This window comes from Echinops telfairi, unplaced genomic scaffold, assembly GCF_000313985.2.
Source record: "Echinops telfairi isolate 266 unplaced genomic scaffold, ASM31398v2 ScPeMD7_9;HRSCAF=40, whole genome shotgun sequence".
Taxonomy (NCBI): Eukaryota; Metazoa; Chordata; class Mammalia; order Afrosoricida; family Tenrecidae; genus Echinops; species Echinops telfairi.
Window position 1 is genome coordinate 75,538,131 of NW_022103906.1, and position 6,000 is coordinate 75,544,130.

At 58.0% G+C, this 6,000-nt stretch overlaps 1 protein-coding gene across 2 annotated transcripts in view; it reads left to right on the forward strand.

Moving 5' to 3' along the window:
- The window catches only part of SFXN5 (sideroflexin 5), a 132,937-nt gene that overhangs the window by 83,577 nt on the left and 43,360 nt on the right, over positions 1-6,000 (forward strand). The window lies entirely within an intron of this gene.

The window sequence follows — 6,000 nt, forward strand, 5'->3', positions numbered from 1 at the left end:
GAGGGGATGGGACATGGGGGAGGTCCACGGGGTCTTGCCAAGGCCGTGGGAGGGCCTGTGGGGCATGGCAAAAGCACAGGCAGAGTGGGCTGCTGGGGACTCATGCACCAGACAACCCTGAATGATGGGGAACCTGCCCCAGGGACCATTGAGTCCTGACCCCCGGCTAGTTGACCAGTTGGGAACGGGTTCTGTGTTGCCCCACAGCCATCGCTGCACCTCCAGGCCCTGAGATGGTCCCCTGCCCTCGGGGAGGTGCTGACGCCTATTCCAGAGGTTGAAGATGTGAGGAAGTCCTGCATGTGGAGGATGTGGTGGGGCTCTGTGACGTGTCCCTAAACCTGACGTGTCCCTGACCGAACCCCTAAAGCTCCCAGTTCCCATTGCTTAGTGGCTGCCCCACTCCCCCTTGCCAGTCAAGTCTTCATCCTCACAGCATGGCTAACGCTTACAGAGCGCCTACCCTGCGCCAGTGCACCAGGCCGTGCTTAGGAATCCACCCCCATTGTATAGGCAAGGAAACTGAGGCATGGAGATGGAGGAAGTGACAGGGCTGGCGTTGGGGTGGGGAGCTCCCAGAGGAGAGGAGAGGAGAGGAGAGGAGAGGAGAGGAGAGGAGAGGAACTGGTTGGTGGCTGCAGCCCAGTGGGTAGGACCAGCCAGCAGCCAGTCAGGGCTGCGCGTGTCTAGTGCCGTAAGAAACTGCAGCCCCTCCCATCCCCCAAATATTTTTATTGGCATAAAAAAAAATGCATGGGTGTCCTAGCAGCATAATGGCCAAGTGCTTGACTTGTACCTGGACGCCCGTGGCTGAAACCCTGTGGGAGAAGACCGGTAGTCTCCGCTCATAAAGATTTTAGCCTTGGGAGCCCGTGGGGTGACTCTCTTCCATCAGAGGGAGACTGTGAATCAGGATGAGCTCCGTGGTCCACAACAACCACAAAAATGTATATAATTTTAAATATATATATATGTGTGTATGTATATATATAATTTTAAATATATATATATATATATTTTTTTTTTTTTGCCCTTGAACCATTTTAAGTGTGGAATTCAGCAGCCTGAATCCCATCCACCATGTTACACACCCATTGCCACCCTCCGTTTCCAGAAGTTCTTCCCTCATCCCAGACATAAACTGCACATTCTTAAGGAAGTGCTCCCCAGTCGGCCCCCACCCGCCCCAGGTGTGTATGTGTGTGTACCTATTCTAGGTCCTCCTGTGCGTGGGGTCACACTTGGCCTTTTGTGTGTGGTGTATTCCCGCGCAGCCTCTTTTCGAGGTTCAGCATGCTGTGGTATGAGGACTTCGTTTCTCTTGATAGCCGAGGGAGCTCCCACTGGGTGGGTGAGCCACATTTTGGGTACCACTTGAGTGGTTCCCACCTTTTGGCTCTTGTGAATTGTGCCGCGGCAAACAGTGTGGTGAGCACGAAAAGGCTTCGAGCATGAGTCCCTCCCCTTTTCTAGACGCTCCCTCGGGCTGGGGATGAGAGCGGGAGTGGAGAGCCCAGTGGAGGCTGGGCAGCCCTTCCAGGGAGAGAAGATGGGCCTTCCAGTAGGTGGTAGACACAGAGGAAGAGAAGTGGCTGCGTCCTAGCACTCTGGGAGCAGGGATGGGCGAGTGAGGTGAGGCTGGATGTGGGCTGGGGAGGCCCTGTCCTGGACAGCTCCGCCTCTTCTGCCATGCAGAACTGAACTGGGAATGAGAGAGGAGGAGGAGGCAGATGGACATGAGGACCCAGGATGCTTGAAAGAGAGAGCCAAGCAGTGTCTCCTGGCCCCCCTGGCAGAAGTTACATTGGTGTTGGCCTGGGAGACACACCGGGTGATTCATGAATCCTGCTACCCACGGCTTCTCTTCTGCCCCTCAGCTCCTGAGCCTGTGTGATTATCCTGGCCCGCTCCCTCCACGCGCCCCCTCCAGGTGCTTGGTGCTGGTTAGCGCTGAGCCCCAGCTAAGTGAGGACAGACAGGAGACAGACAGGAAACCAATCTGCCCTTCTCTTTCCCTTGTCCCCTGACCGCCGCCATGACAAATTCACTGACTGGGAGCCAGAGCTTGGAGAGAAGTGAGTGGAGATCCCCACGGACCCCTGCCTCCCACCTCTCCCAGGATCCCATGCGCTGGCCCCGCGGGGGATTCTTGTGCTGAATCCGCACCGTTTGCTTTCCCCTCTGCCAAGATGGCACTCCTGTTTGGTTGATTTCTGCGTTGTGGCTTCTTGGGAGGCTGTTAAAACAGACCCCAGGGGACCCTCCGCCCTGATTGTTCCATGTCTCATTATCTTTCCCGAACCCGAGGATGAGCTCAGATTTTTCTGATCGCTAGCTGCTGTTCGTGATGAGTTGTGTGCCATTAATGCCAGCTGGTTCCCTTAAACAGGACCCTCCATGCCAGGGAGAATGAGCTGGCATTCAGAGGTACCAGCCACTTGGCTTTTCCATTTTAATGGGCTCCACCAAATGTTCGGGGCAGAGGGCCCCCCAGGAATCAGAACAGATGGGCTCCCAGCCCCACCCGTGTCCAGCCCTCTCTGGGTGCCCTCTCGAGCTGTGGCCATCCTCACTGCTGGGCAGGAAGACCTGAGCCGAGGGCTGAGTGAACAAAGAGTGAGGGTGAGTGTGGCCATGTGCCCCTCGTGCCACTGGACCTGTCACTGGTGAGTGGGCTGGGACACACACACACACACACACACACACACACACACACACCCGTCTCCTAGTGAGCTCACAGCCGCAAGCAGGTCAAGTCTTCTGCCCACTGCTGTTGTCCTCAGCCCATCCCCGGGCCTGGCACACACTGTGCTAACGCTCCTCCCATCTGCTCTGGGGAGACTCCCTCGGGGGGCTTCAGGGAAGGGATGTCTGAGGAGACCTGAGGACAGGGTGCTCTTTCTGCCTTCTTACTCCCTCCCGACTCTGGCTTCCCACCCAGGATGGGGACGGGCACGGGTCACTCTGCATTGACCTGTGCTGAGAACTGCTGTAACAGAGAGGGCAGCGGGCACCCCTCCCCTGCCCAGAGGCTGCCATGGGGAAGGGGTGAGCAGGCCTGCGGCTTCCTCAGCAGCTCCTGCCCCCCACTCCGCCAGTGAGCCCCTGCAACTCTCCAGATGAGTCAGGTGGGGCTTTGACCCCAGGGCTCCTGACTACTAGCTGCCGGCACAGGAGGGCTGGGGTTGAGGATCCGATCGCCCCTAACATGAGTCGCGTTCCATTTCCCACACCCCTGGACCCCGGCCCTGAGCCAGCAGCCAGGGAGGAGGCTCTTGCTCTGAACAGCCAGCTCTAAATGGCGCCTGAGCTATGGGAGCCTCAGTGACCGTGTTGCAAGATGACTGGGTGGTGGATGCTCAGTGGTTAGAGAGCAAAGCTCTGGGCTTGGCAGACTCTGGGTTCAAATCCCAACTTCACCTGCCTCTGGAATATCTGGGAAAAGCCACTTCCCCTCTGAACCTACCTCATCTCCGTGCAAAGGGGCAACCTGTCCCACCCAGAAAGTCTTATCAGTGGTCATCACAAGGACCTTATGCAAAGCAGGATGAATGGCTGCCCGGCCCTGGGCCATTGTCACCGTCGCAAAAGCTTTGCCGTCGTCCTCGCTCGGTGCCGTCAAGGTGGCTCTCTCAGAGCACCCGTGTGTGCAGGAGGATGCTCCACCTGGTCCTGCTCCAGCCTCACAGTGGTTGTGTGCCCGGGCCCATCGTAGCGGCCACCGTGCCCGCCCAACATGTGAAGGGCCTTCCTCCTTCTCACTGTCGGCACAGCCTTGTAGGGAGATGCAATCGAGCTGTCTTATTAAGGGACTTGGCACGCACTCGGGACAGCCTCCCTGCCTTCGCTGGGGCCGCTTTGCCTCCTCTTCCTTCTCATCCTGCAGGCCCACCTGTGTGTGTGTCCTTGGGCACCTCCTGCTGTGGAGGCTTTGTCCCTGAGAAGGTTGTTGGGGAGGGAAGCCCCTTTGGAGTCTCCAGGATAGACAGGCACTCCCTGCTCAGCATGGAGGAGATCTGTGGCCCAATGGCTAAAGCACTCGGCTGCTGACCCGAAGTTTGAACTCACCAGCCTCTCCACGAGAGAAAGAGAGGCATTTGACTTCCATAAAGATGTTTAAAAAACAAAACAACACTGCCGCCGTTAGGCAGATTCCATTGAAACCCCGTGAGGCAGTTCTAGTCCCTCCTACAGTGTGACTACGACTTGGATTGGACTTGGTGCACCAGGTCTGGTCACTTGCTTTTGTGTTTTAACTTGGTGGGTCCCATTTCCATGGCCAGGAGCAGCCCGGGAAGCAGGGGTGGCAGGGCCCACCTTGGGCAGGCAGCATCCAGCACTGCCACTCGGCACCGCACCGGCACCTCGGTATCCAGGTTGACACATGGCACTCTGTCTCCCCACGCCCCACCCCACCCCAAGCAAGCAAGGGGGACGGAGGCTAGCTTCGGAGCATCTGCTGGAGACTAAGGGGAGCCTGGGCGGTTATGCCCACAGCTCGCTGGCTGCAGACACGGGCAGCCACCTCTTCCTCAGCAGCCCAGAAAGGGCTGTGGGAGCAGGGAGGCCTGCTGAGCACCAGTGTACAGTGCCAGGAGCAGGCTGCTCGAGGTCCCAGGAAGGATCTACAGGCAAGGGTCGTCTGTGCATACCTACCCTCTGCTCTGGCCACATGCATCTTGCCTTTCTCACTCCCCACCCGGGCCTGGGTCATCTCACCCACCAGGAGACCCTTTCCCTCCGTCTTCTCCTCCAGCCTTTGCTGGTCTCTCCGCCCTTTCCTGTATGGGTCGGTCCATGTGGCTTTTTCCCGCCTGCCACCCACTGTCCTTAGTGCTGGCATATAGCCATGGCCGCTCCCTTCCAATGTAGAGGGGACATCAGCACCGAGAGCCATGAACTGAGGGATACTCAGTTGGGGCATTGGTGGTGGGTGAGAAGGTGGCACCGGTTAGGATGTCCCAAGCTCATGCTAAACACTTGACGTACATTCTTACAACAGCGCTGGGGAGTAGCTGTTCCTGTTCCTTTTCACAGACAAGGCAACCGAGGCAGAGAAAGGATCCATTCCTCACTTGTGTGAGGTCCGACTGCTTGGAAGTGGCCTTGAGAAACAGGTGTGGACTAAGAAGGGGTAGGCAGGCCCTCCGGGCATAGGGATTGTCACTGATAAAGGGTCATGTAAGGTAAGGTTCTCGGCGTGTTGGGCCAACAGCAGCTGGGACCGTGCAGGCAGAATGTGAGTGTTGGAGGAGAGTTGGTGGAGGGCCAGGAGTGAGTGCCCTGTGAAGGAGCTGATTGTGCTGGGCACAATGGGACCTGCCTTCTGAGCCCGGGATGGGGCAGAGGATGTGGGGAAGATGGGAAGGAAAGGTGAGGGAGGGGCCTGTTTTCATGGCCTGGGGGTGGAGCTGGAGTCTGCTGAAGGGGGCAGCGGATCTTCACCGCTCCTCTGAGCTGCTCTGCTTGGCCGGGGGCCCCCTCTGCAGGGGGACTGAGGAAGGCAATGGTGGGAGGTTGGGGTGGGAATAGAGCCGGCTTCTATTCGCTCCCGTAAAGATTCACAGTCTGGGAAGCCCACAGGGGCAGCCCTCCCCTGCCCTGGGGGGTCCGTCAGAGCCCGAATGAACTCCGTGGCAGTCAGCTGGGTCTTGTTCGTTTGTTCAGAGGCCCGTGGGTCACACACATGGTGGCGGCTGGACTGGGAATGAAAGGCTGGCAGTTGAAGCTCACCCAGAGGCGTCGAGGGAGGAGGTCTGGCTGTGTGCTTTCCAAAGGGTCCCAGCTGTGAAACCCATACAGAGCAGTGCTTTGTGCTTGCGTGGTGCAGCTCACGTAACCCGCCTGACAACAACTGCCCTCATCCTTCCCCGCCCTGTGGGCCGCAGTCCCACCTGGACGTCCGTTTGAGATGTTTCTCCCCTCTGTTCCTCCAGGGCCGGTTACCTGGGATGGCCAGGTAGTCGTGGTTTAAATAGCCACACTGGACCACCGTAGCAT